This window comes from Equus asinus, chromosome 4, assembly GCF_041296235.1.
Source record: "Equus asinus isolate D_3611 breed Donkey chromosome 4, EquAss-T2T_v2, whole genome shotgun sequence".
Taxonomy (NCBI): Eukaryota; Metazoa; Chordata; class Mammalia; order Perissodactyla; family Equidae; genus Equus; species Equus asinus.
Window position 1 is genome coordinate 108,380,131 of NC_091793.1, and position 12,046 is coordinate 108,392,176.

The 12,046-nt window shown below is 38.3% G+C and overlaps 1 protein-coding gene across 2 annotated transcripts in view; it reads left to right on the top strand.

The window, feature by feature from the left end:
• Positions 1–12,046, top strand: part of CERS6 (ceramide synthase 6) — a 302,891-nt gene that overhangs the window by 233,184 nt on the left and 57,661 nt on the right. The window lies entirely within an intron of this gene.

Genomic DNA, 12,046 nt, shown 5'->3' on the forward strand with positions numbered 1-12,046 from the left:
TAAGTGAGGATTTATGGAATATTTGGCTGCCAAATACACTCCCCACCTTCTGTACTGCAACTATTAGCTAAACCCTCTAAAAACAGGCTGCTTCCTAATTATAGAATAGAGGTGTTTGAAGACACCCATTGACAACACAACACGGAAATTAACTTCTGAAGGCTATTCATAGAGTCACTAATAAAAAGGTTATAAAAGTGTTTCTTTAGTTCCCCTATTAAATGACAGTGAGCTTGAACGGCCATTTTCAAATAGGGACCAGGATTTATAAACATTGGATCCAAATGCCTGCCTCAAACTGTTAGAATCAGTACCTTAAATGAGGTTTAGAAATTATTTTTTGTGACTTAATGAATTCATGAGTCTTTCTAAAGGGCTTTTATATTCACAAATTCTTCCCCTCTAGGAGCATCCTAGTATTGCCATCTTTTTTATTTTCTTAATTGCTCTCATTCCAAATAGAGTCTGGAGTTTAAAAATGAGAGGAGAACCTTTCATCCTGTGGTGACAGAGCACATTGCCTCTCTCCTGATCGTTTCCAGGGTTGGCACTCATTTGGTCAGTGACGAGATATACTATTAATCTTCCCAGAGGGAAGGGACTAGCCAAGCTGTAGTAGTTTGGTATAATGGACTTAGAATTTAAATGTTCTATTATGTGCTACCAAGATATGTCAACCTTTTTGACAATTTTTCCTTCCTTCCTCCCTTTTTTCTTCTCTCCATCCCTCTCCCCTTCTCTCCCTTCTTCTCTTCCTTTCTTCCTTCCCTCTTTTGTAAAAAGAAATTGTAAAGGTATCTTATTAAAACAACAGGTATATTCTTGGTATTCAACATCGTTTGAAACATCTTTCATTTCCCAAGTCTTAAATTTTGTTAAAATTCTGTCCTATAGCACCTGTTCACAGTAAGTATTTCTTCTGCACATCAAAATTTTCCAAGGGAAGCTAATAAGCATAATTGTGTTGGAGCTCAGAACAGCTTGTTTGTGTCTAAGCCCTGTGTCCCTTTTAACTAAGCTGCTGTTTGGCTTGAAGGCCTGGGCCCTTGGCCAATGATCCCTGCTCGTGTTCGGAGGCCGTTGCAGGAAATCAGCCATGGCCGAGTTCCAGGGCCCAGATGGTGAATTCAGCTTGTTGCTCTTTTGGTCTTTAACCTGAGAGAAAAACTACGTTTTGTAAATGATTCTTAACAGAGAGAAGTATGATAATTAAGTTTAGCAAGACACTTTTTGACAGGCTTGTATTTGCTCTCTAGTAACTTTTGCAGAGAATAACTAGCATCCGTTGCTATGAGTGGTTTAGCTACCTTTTGGGGCCCTGTCATCCTCCAGATCTTTCCTCCTTCAATTAGCTTTAGGGTAAAAAAAAAAAAAAGGCATGCTTTAATCTTTTTATAAGGGAGCAGTATGCATAGAATTAAGTGAAATAACGTCCATGAAACCATCTAGTACATTGCTTGACAAATAGAGCTTAAAACAGTACCTAGCTCATAATGACCCAAATGCAGTTGAATCAAAATGTAGTGCTAAAACCCAAAACAAACAAACAAAAACCTCCGAAAGTAGTGGTCACAAATTTTCGTACTTTTGGTCAATTAAAATTAACAAAAATAATTAGGAAGAGAAACTAACTTAAGGTTGCCAAACTTTTACTTTTCCTAGTAAGAAAATTTTAAAATCACCTACCACTTATTACCATCAATTCATAAAGGAAAGGACATTTTAAAGGAGAAAGGACACCTTGTAATAAATGACAATCCTTTAAATTGAGGATTATGAAAAAGTTCTTAGTTTTCTCATTTTGTTCTTGACTGGGGAAAAATTATGGGCAATATAGCTTAGAGGTTAAAGGCATGGGCTCTGGAGTACGTCCACCTGCCCAGCACCATGTTTGATTTGGTGTGACCTTGGGTAAGTTACTTTTTACCTCTCTATGCCTTGGTTTCCTGATCCAAAGAATGGAGTTCATGTAACCTACCTCACGGGAGTGTCATGAGCGTGAGTAAGTAATACACAGTTATAATAGTGCAGGGCACGTAATAAAAGTTAGCTGTTGCCGCAGTTGTTAATGCAGTTCACTAGATAGTGCCAGCTCTCTATCCTCAGGCACAGGGAGGATTGTACTTCTCAGCCACGCCCCTTCTTGTGGTGGGATGGATGGCCATGTGACTGGCAGGCTGTGAGCAGAACTGACTCGAGTTGCTTTTGGCCTGGAGTATTTAATTGCTGGTATGAGACCCTCTAGAGTCTCTTTTCCCCTGTAGTACAGTGGTTGGTAGCATTTGAGATGGAGGCTGCTCCATCAGCCTGCATCCCTGAGTGACTGTGGTGAACAGCGTGCCCCCTTGCCCCTGCCAGCTAAGTGGTGACATGCAGTGAGTAAGAAAGAAACCTTTGTTTTAAACCACTGAGATTTGAAAGGCTTTGCCATGTAATCTAGCTTATCTGACTAGTACAGCTATTATTAATAATATGACTAATCATCATTTCCTAGAACGGTGTTTGGAAATAATTTGTCTAGATCAGCAGTTCTCAAGGTGTGGTCTGCAGACACTTGGAGATCCCTGAGAACCTTTCAGGAGATCTGCAAGGTCAAAACTGTCTTCATGATAATACTAAGATGTCATTTGCCTTTCTCAGTATGTTGAAATTTGCACTGATGGTGCAAAGGTAATGGTGGAAAATTGCTGGCCATGACACCAAACTATGTTAGTAATCATTGTATTCTTCACTGCCACATGCTTGCAGGAAGAAGAAATGTCAGTTTCACTTGAGAATACTCTTGATGAAGCAGTGAAAAGTGATAATTTTATTAAATCTCTATTCTTGAGTATACATTTCTAAAAATGAGAAGTAGGCATAAAAACTTCTACATAACAATCTACAGTAATGTCTCAAGAAAAATCACCTGCAGTTAGTGCTTTGCATTGCAAGCTGAACTAGCTGCATTTTTTCCCCCATAGAATCTCATCTTTACTTGAAAGAATGAATGACAAACTGTGGTTATTCCAACCTGTGTATTTGCTAGACATTTTCTTGAAACAAATGAACTGAGTTAGTTTGTCAAACTGTTTCAAGTAAAACAATTGACAATTTGTTGTCAATGATAAAACTGAAGCTTTCAAGGAAAAATTAGATTTTTGGAAAACTTGTGGCCACCAGCAAGAGCTTGATAGCATCTCTATACTTAAAGACTTTTCTCATGAAATTGCTAGTGATATTAATAAATATGATTTTTAAAACGTTGCATAATGAAATGTTTCATTAACTCAGTGAGCCACTATTTTCAAAGTGACTAATACCTCATGCTACAAAATCATGCATGAGAGAAAGATCCATTCAAAGGTTAAGACAGACCAAAGGATTTTATGTAACAGAATATGAAAAGTTTATTGATATGGTTTAAATTCCAGACTGCAACTAACCTTTAAGAATATCCCCCCCTCCCCCCCGTCAAGTTTTGATACAGTGTCAAAGTAGAATATCCGTAACTATCTGAAAAGACTATGAAGATACTTCTCCCTTTTCCAACTATGTGATACTGGATTTTCTTTACATACCTCAACCAAAGTAACATATGGCAACAGATTGAATGGATATGCAATTGTAAGAATCCATCTCTCTTGTCTTAACCAGACATCAAAGAGATTTCCAACCATGTAAGACAATGCCACTCTTCTCACCATTTTTTTTTAATTTTGGAAAATGTAGTTATTTTTCATAAAAGTATTTATATTAATTAATGTCATGGACTTTAAATGAATAAATGTGTTTTACAGGATTTTTAAAATGTGGTAAATCTTGATAGATATAACCCACATACACGAGCACTTTTTGGTGTCCTCAGTAATTTTTAAGAATATAAAAGGGTCCCGAGACTAAAACATTTGAGAACTGCTTGTCGAGATTATTTTAAGTTTTTCCTATGACTCCAACTCTCAGCTAGTGCCTCAGATTGTATCAGCATGTCCTTTCTTTGCTTGAAAAGCTAAAATCATGCTAGCTGATACCTGATCATCCTGAGAGGGAGGGAGGATGATGGAGAATTCTCCCTGTGTAACCTCACACTACTTGTAGACACAGTCAGGCAGGCTACTTAGCCTCTCTTTCATAGAGGTGCCAAGTTGCTCTTTTCTCTGTCCACTGTGATCGGAGCAGCAATATCCTGCCCTTGAAACTTAGATTTCTTCTGAGGCAGATATGCCCGATTCTTGGGCCTCTGTCCTGTTTCTTTCTCTGTACAGTGTCTTCAGCATCTAAGAAGGGAAGAAGAGGCAGCTCATTTTAATAAGCTACCACCTGTGATCAAAGCATTTCAACCCAGTGCTCTGTGCAGGCTGCTGGGAGAACAATAGAACAGTATTGCCTGGAAAAGAAATATGTTTCATGGGGCAGTTTTATGGGATTTTATTCAAAGGCTGCCGTAACTAGTGGCTTACTCTGGAAATCACACTCCCAGGTGCCTTGCCAAGGGAGAGGCTCTTAAGCATTTTTAGATCTCACAGTCAAATGACCAACCTCTGGACAGCTCTGGGGCAGTGCAGTGGTCCATACTGCTGTCCAGGACGTGGGAGGGTGACAGCCGGGAACCTCTTCTTCCCATGTGGTGCAAAGGGCCACAGCCTTGCTGCAATACAGAGAGTTACACCCAGGACCCACCCAGTGCTGCTGGTCTAGGGCTCTGGGTCCTTGAGTCTAAGGCTTCAGGAGTCCCACCCTCTCTCAGGACATGCCACTGGCACTTGGAAGGATCCACTTTCATCTGGGAGGGTCAGTCATTTAGCTTCCTCTGGGGAGTTTCCCACAAGTCATCCTTGCTGACTTGGGAAAACACCTACTTTGGCTTCTTATAGCTCGAACTGTCTCTCTGACTCCATGAATTCCCTCCGTTTCTGTCCCTGTAGATACAAAAAGACCATTCTCAGATCCTTCCCTTTGGCCTCCTAAGAGGCGCCTCTTCCACTCATGGCTAACCCTGCAGCTTCCCTCTTGATCCCCCTTCTCCTCCTATCTTCTAGAAGTGGACCCTTGATGTATTCCTGAAATTTACACAATGTTATAAAGCAATGTGACCTCAATAAAATAAAAAAACTTAACCTCTTCAAAAAAAAAAAAAGGAAGAAATAGAAATGGACCTTGTCCTATTCTTGTGCACCTAGTTCGAGTCTCTCACTTATATGTGTTTTCAAAAGTGTCCTCTCTGCTGCCTCCTTCCTCATGGGTCCTTCCTCATGCATTGGTTTCTCAGAAGCAGCCTCCTGAAATAGTTGGGAGCCCGAGCTCTGGAGTCACACAGACCTCGGTTCAGATCTGGCTCTAGCCTGTCCTCACCGTGTGATGTTGGAAAAATTAAGTAGCATCTCTGTGCCTCAGTTTCTTTGTAAAATGGAGTTCAAACAGTACTTGCTTTAGGGAGTTGCTGTTAAGAATAGATCACAACTTCAGACAGAACCCTTGGAGCTTAAGAATTAGTAGGAAAATCACAGGACAGATAGAAGTTCACCAGGCAGTCAAAGTGGAATGGGGCTTGGAGAAAAGGCCAGAGGCCTGCATGAGGGCAAGAAGAAACTTGACAAGTGAATTCTGCAGGTAGTGTTCTGTCTGTTTGTGAAGGGGCGTGGGAGTTCAGGCAACTGAAGGAAGAGGAGTTAGAAGAGAGAGGAGAAGGCTGATGATAATAAGAAGAGTCCTCTGAACCGCTCCTGACAACTTGCAGCATCATCCCAACATGGTTGAGCCCAAGGAGACTTTTTCCATCGTCCATCTAAACCACAAAATTGAGTCCTTGATTGCCCATTGTCATTTGGGGCCTCAAGGACTTTACAATAAGTATGAGGATTATGGCTTTTGAGTCCTGGGATATTTCTTATTTTAGCTGAGCACAGGCTGCCCCCTACTGACCGTTCTGGATGTTTTCATCCTGAATGGGTTTACTTGATATTGTCAAGCGTTGCTATGGCCTTTGTCCTCAGGGCGATTGCAGAAAAAATGGAGAATAAAATCTGTAAACCTGTGCATCACTGAAGACTGTGGTGTTGAGTCTATTTAAAATGTCTCAGAAGAGACCCGTCTAGCATTAAAAGCTGTACATATTGGGGCCGGCCCCGTGGCCCAGTGGTTTAAGTTCTCGCGCTCTACTTAGGCAGCCCAGGGTTTCACCAGTTGGGATCCTGGGAGCGGACATGGCGCCACTCATCAGGCCATGCTGAGGCGGCGTCCCACATGCCACAGCTGGAAGGACCCACAACTGAAAATATACAACTATGTACTGGGGGGCTTTGGGGAGAAAAAGGAAAAATTTTTAAAAATCTAAAAAAAAAAAACCTGTACAAATTAGTGTGGCTGGGCCAAGAGTAATTTTAACAGAACCCAGAAGGTATATATAAAGGCCTCCAACTCCTGGCGCTTGTAATTTGGCAACACTTGTAGTGATGGAGAACTTCCGTAGACCCAAAGTTCAATAGGAAAAAAACCATGCGTGTATAATGAAGAAAAGTATCTGCATCATTTGAAAGCAGAGTGCATTTGGAGGGTGTGCTTTTGAGGGGAGGAGGAAAGGAAAGCATGAAGGAGAACTCCAGAGAGTCGTGAATTAGGTTCCATACTCTGGCCAGGCACACTGAAAGGGAATTGATGGCACTATGTTACTATTTTCTATTGAACAAATAAAATTTTATTGTGTCCTTTTCTACAGTAATAAAACCAATTAAAGATTAAATATTAACTAAATAATTCATAGTGGATGAGATTATGAGTTCTTAATCTTGAAATGGTACCATAAATGTTACACAGGAGAAAGACTGGGTAAACACTGCTTATACAGCAGTTCTTTATTTCATTTATATATGTTCTCAGAAGCTATAAAGTTATGGCACATCTAGCAGTAGAGAAAGTAACATTGCATCTAGAAACACAGCTTTTGTTTTAAAAGCTGGTGAAGAAACTCCTTGATTTTCAAATTAGCTTGAAGTTGTAGTTAGAATTTATCATGAGAATTTTGATGGAAACACCTGCCACGACTCTTTTTTTATATAGTTTATCTGAATTTTGAGAGTAATATTTAATAAATTCAGAATAGCCTTGAAAATGAATTGTTGCATATTCTTTATCTGAAGAAAATATGCTGCTGAAGCTGGCCATGAGACTATGGAATTGCCACATCTCAGATAATATGACTGAGTTTTCCATTATGCCCTTTGACGTGGCACTAAAGCAGGTGTTAGCAAACTTTTCTATAAAGGGCCAGAGAGTAAATATTTTAATCTTGCAGGCCATGTAGTCTCTGTTGCAACTACTCAACTCTGCTGCTGTAGCAAGCACATTGCCATAGATGATAGTTAAATAAATAGATATGGCAGTGTTCCAATAAAACTTTATTTACAAAAACAACTGGAGGGCCAGATTTGGCCTGGGGGCCATAGTGTGCCTTTCTCTGCTCTAAAGTAGAGCAACCTGGATGTTGCTCTATATTTACTAATACGTTACATATTTGGTGAACAGTGAGGATGTCAGATTTGAGAAGGCTAGTAGATATTTAAATCACATCAGTGCGTACTTTTAAAACATTTTGATAGTAACAATAGTAAATTTGAAGTCTTTAACCAATTAATTTCTCGACACTTACTGTTTTTAGAATGTTTGTATGTGACACTTATCTCCCTCAAGGACCTAAATCTATATATATTTAGTCCAAAAGGGGAAAAGAAAGTCTATTGGAAAAAAGTGTGGAAATAAATTTCACTCTAGTTTTAGTGTAAATGAGGTTTTATTCGTGGATTGAATTTTAGAAAAGGGATAATTGAATCATTCCTGCCAGGACTCCTCTGCTTTGTAATCGAACAAACGTTTCCCAAATAAATCACACTTTTTCATCCCTTTCCAACTTTTCTCATAAATATTTACCCTAGAGTGCATAGGCCATACATGGGCATGAAGGTGAATTCTAGTTACAGGTTTTGAAGAGCGCTGTTTTTTGAAACACCTTTCTTTAAATGGCACATTTAACCGGTTCTCTTTATAGTGAGCCAAAATTCAAGGCCGGTTACAAATATAACGACTGAATAAACTGTGGGAGATTGCAGATACCCAAATATTGACATTGACATTCACGTACATTATGTGAATGTTTTGTGTCCTGCACTGGTAAAAGAAAGGTATAATTTTCCTCAAATTGCCTAATATGGACAAATCAACTGATTTCCATAAATCATCCTGAATATACTTTCATTTTAGTCATTGTCTCAAGACCTAAACAGTTTTTTTGTCTCATTTCTTTGCTTTTTAAGAGGTCATATATATATATGTGTGTGTGTGTGTGTGTATAAATATATATATGCTATTAATCAGGACTTTAGCATCCTTAGCCCAAGATTGACAATCTATAATATTTTCAGATTCCCTCAATGGTATTTAACTATAATTATTCTTGGCATATATAAGCGTTATCTGAAGTCCTCCCCATCTCCATCTGTGTGTTGTTCTGGAGTGGAGATGGAGCCTGAGTGGTCACTCCCCCCTGCACGTTGCCAGGTTACGTGCTTGAAGTCCACTTCCTGCACAGCCATGATGCTCTCCAGCTTCATTCTGAGTTTTACCCCCAGCTTGCAAAATCCCAAGTGATGAGATAGAAAGATTGTAATTGATCTCTAGAAGAAAGAGCATGTTACTCTGTTAAAAGTTGTACTAATGTCTGTGCACCTTGAAGGATCAAATGAGGAAACTATTTTTTATAAAAATGAAACAAATAGAAACGAGAGATTTCTATTATTGCTGCAACTGCCATAAAATGAAATCAGCTTTAAATTATGCTGTTGTACTTCTGTTTCCTAGAGAGTTTGAAGATCTGTTAAATGGGTAACCTGATGCTAATTACTTGATTTCTATTCATATGTTAGATTGTAAGTTTATCAATTGTATTTATTAATTTTATTTATTAAACTAAATTTGGGAAAGCTAATATATGTTATTTGCATCTGCGAGAGAAGAGTGTTTTCTTTGTCTTACACATATATGGTATTTCATATTCTTCAACATCCATGCACATCTAAATCAGCCATCACTTAAGATTTTGGTAGTATATTCCTTTCTTAAGAAGGTTCACCACTGCTCTTCTTTACTTGCTGCAAAGATTATTCCCAAAAGAAACAGCATAAAATTATTAATACTTTATCCAGCAATGGAAATTTAGAGAACAATTTCTTGTTGTTTCTGGTGGGTTTTCTTAATGAGAAATGAGTTAATTTTGCCTTCATGAAAACATGCACATCGAGATGAATTTCTGGTGCCTCTTGAAGACAGAATATTATTTCAAAGACTCTAGGCGGGCTGATCAATGCAAATGGAGTTCCATCATGTAGAACATCATATGTTCTTATCTTAATGAGAGCTTGATCCCTCTGGCCTTTTGCTGCTAATATTTTATTGTGCATAAAATTCCCCTGGAGAACTGAGCTAAAGATGCTGATTCTCATTCACGTAGTTGGGGATGGAGCCCAAGTAGCTGAAATTTTACCTCGGAGTTTCTGATGCGGAAGCAACACAGAACAAACTGGGATGGACTATCTTCTAGGTTCTCTAAATGTCGTCCAGAAATGTAATAAGGCAATAAGCAGCATTATCTTACCAGCTTCTGGTATTAAAATGGATGGCTCTTCCTTGAATTCTTTCATTTCAGACTTCTTCTAATTGAATTTGAGTCAAGACCACATCTAATTATTTTTTCTGCCTCTGCTAATTAGCATAGGGGAAGCCACTGGAATGAGGGCTGAGGTCGGGGTAAATATCAGGCAGGAAACATAGAAGGACGCTTTGATGATGGCTGTGAACATGTCCTGAAACAATATGGCAAACTGGCAGGAGGTTGGGGACACCACTGAAGCAGGCAGCCAGACCATCCTGTTTTGAATAAGAGCTTTGGGATCTGTCTCCATCTGAAGACCAACAAGAAATCACAATGTCTCTGCCTAATTGCTGCTCCCAAGATTGCAGGAAAACATTATCAACCAAGATGCTAAATTTCCTGCAGCCAGGCCTGTGTTTCTATACACACCAGTCACTTTGAGCAGTAAGAAACATGAGGATTCGAGTTTCCTACCCTGCACTGATAAAGTTTAAATTGACTGTTTATTTAAAAACCCTTATTTGGAGCAGATTCAGTGCTTACTCAAAAAAAAAAATGTGTCAGGGTGAGATGTGAGTTACACACAAAATAACGACTGTATGACTTTTATTAAAGGTATTTCACTGTGTATAATGCTTTCTGAAGCAGAAATGCAAAAAACAAAAACTCCATTATTCATGCTTTTTTCATATTCATACAGATTTGACAGTATAATAAAAATTGGTCTTCTGCTGTGGGCATAACTCTGAGCCCCTCAGTAATAAATGTTTTCTAGGACCAGGGGATTTATATGCAGAAATCATCTTCACAAAGCAAACTTTGTCTGAAAAACAAGGCTTTTGTTTTTAGGGGAGCCTTGCTATATTGCCAAGGGTGTTTATTGTTTATTGACGTTTATTATCAGATACGAATTAGGAAACAATTATAAAATGGTCCTAATCCTCCGGAAGTGTTTTAATCAATTTATATTTATTCACTTAAAAATTAAATAGAGAAAAACTCTTGTTCTCTTTCAGAGAATCAAGAGCAATCATTCAAGGGTGAACAATAGGAAATGTAGAAAGTGGTGTTCTGGTTAGGTGCTCAGCTAGTTAGACTTTAAAATCTCATGGTGTATTCAGTGCCCGCAAACAGAAACTCCTAGAACTGTTGAATGAAGTGCTGTATGTCTTCATTTAATTATGTTTAGAAAACAGTTTAATATATCAGTTGATAGGTTATCTCACTTTAATTGATCCACTGTTTTGAAGTATCTATTGTCTGGTAGAACACTGTATTCGAGGTAATGGAACCTGGTAAATCTCTGGTAACAGCCTAGAGAGAAGAGGTTTCATCTTCTAGTGGAAAACATTATCAGAACAATTTTTATTATATACCTAAAGCATTTTGGTATTGTCCAACTTTAATGATTTAGGAAAATCCTAAAAACTACAAAAACATCAGAGAAAATTAGGAGAAGTAGGTAAAACTGGTCAGTTGAGTCTGTACATAATCACTCATTCAACTCAGACCGTGGTCATCATTTCCTCTGCCACTGAGCTGAGAACTAGATGGGAATGTGGTTATGGAGGAAAAAGCATAGTGGGAAGTCAAGAGGTGCAGGAGTTTGCAAGACTCAGTTCTGCAGTTCTGTGGGGAGTTAGAATTAACTGATGCAAGACAGATGATTCTTCCAACAGTGATAGCCACCATCAATGCAACATGGCAGATTTGAAGACTAGGTTAACTGAAAATAAGAGAAATAGTTGCATTTCATTTTTAAAATTATCCAACCTTATTTAGGAAACTAATACATTGTTTATTCTAGTAATAAATCAATATGTATGGTTATCAATAAATGTTTGGCACTTTCCAAGGCAGAAAAAAAAACGTCTGGAAAAGTTCACCAAAGTATACACAGAACCGTTTAAACATTTTTTTTAAACATACACATTTAACTTTATTTCATGATTGTCATTTAAAGCTTGATTTTATAAAACATAAAAAGATGCTCTTAAGAGCGTCTGTATCATAGGAATTTGAAAAGTAGAAATATCCATAGCTTTGTAGGTTCAAGTTATATAAGTTGAAGATCAAGTATTTGGAAATTTTTTCAACATGGAAACTATACAATCAAATAAATGGTAAAAGGACCTAATAGCAATATTTCATTACTTATGGATTATCATTACTTACGTTCAGGATCTAAACAAAGACCATTGTCTAAATGTTTTAAAACTATTTAAAAGTCTTTGAAGTTGACCTTTCAAACCCCAAACTGTATGACATCAATAGCTGCTGAATAAAGAGGGTGTGTGTGCCCACACACTTGCTCTCTTTCTCTCTCTTTCAGTTCATGATATGTTTTTCATTGTGGCTGATTTGTCTTGCCATGAATGGTCTGTAGGGGAGTAGTTCTCTTTCTCCAAGGCTTCAAGTAGATCACTG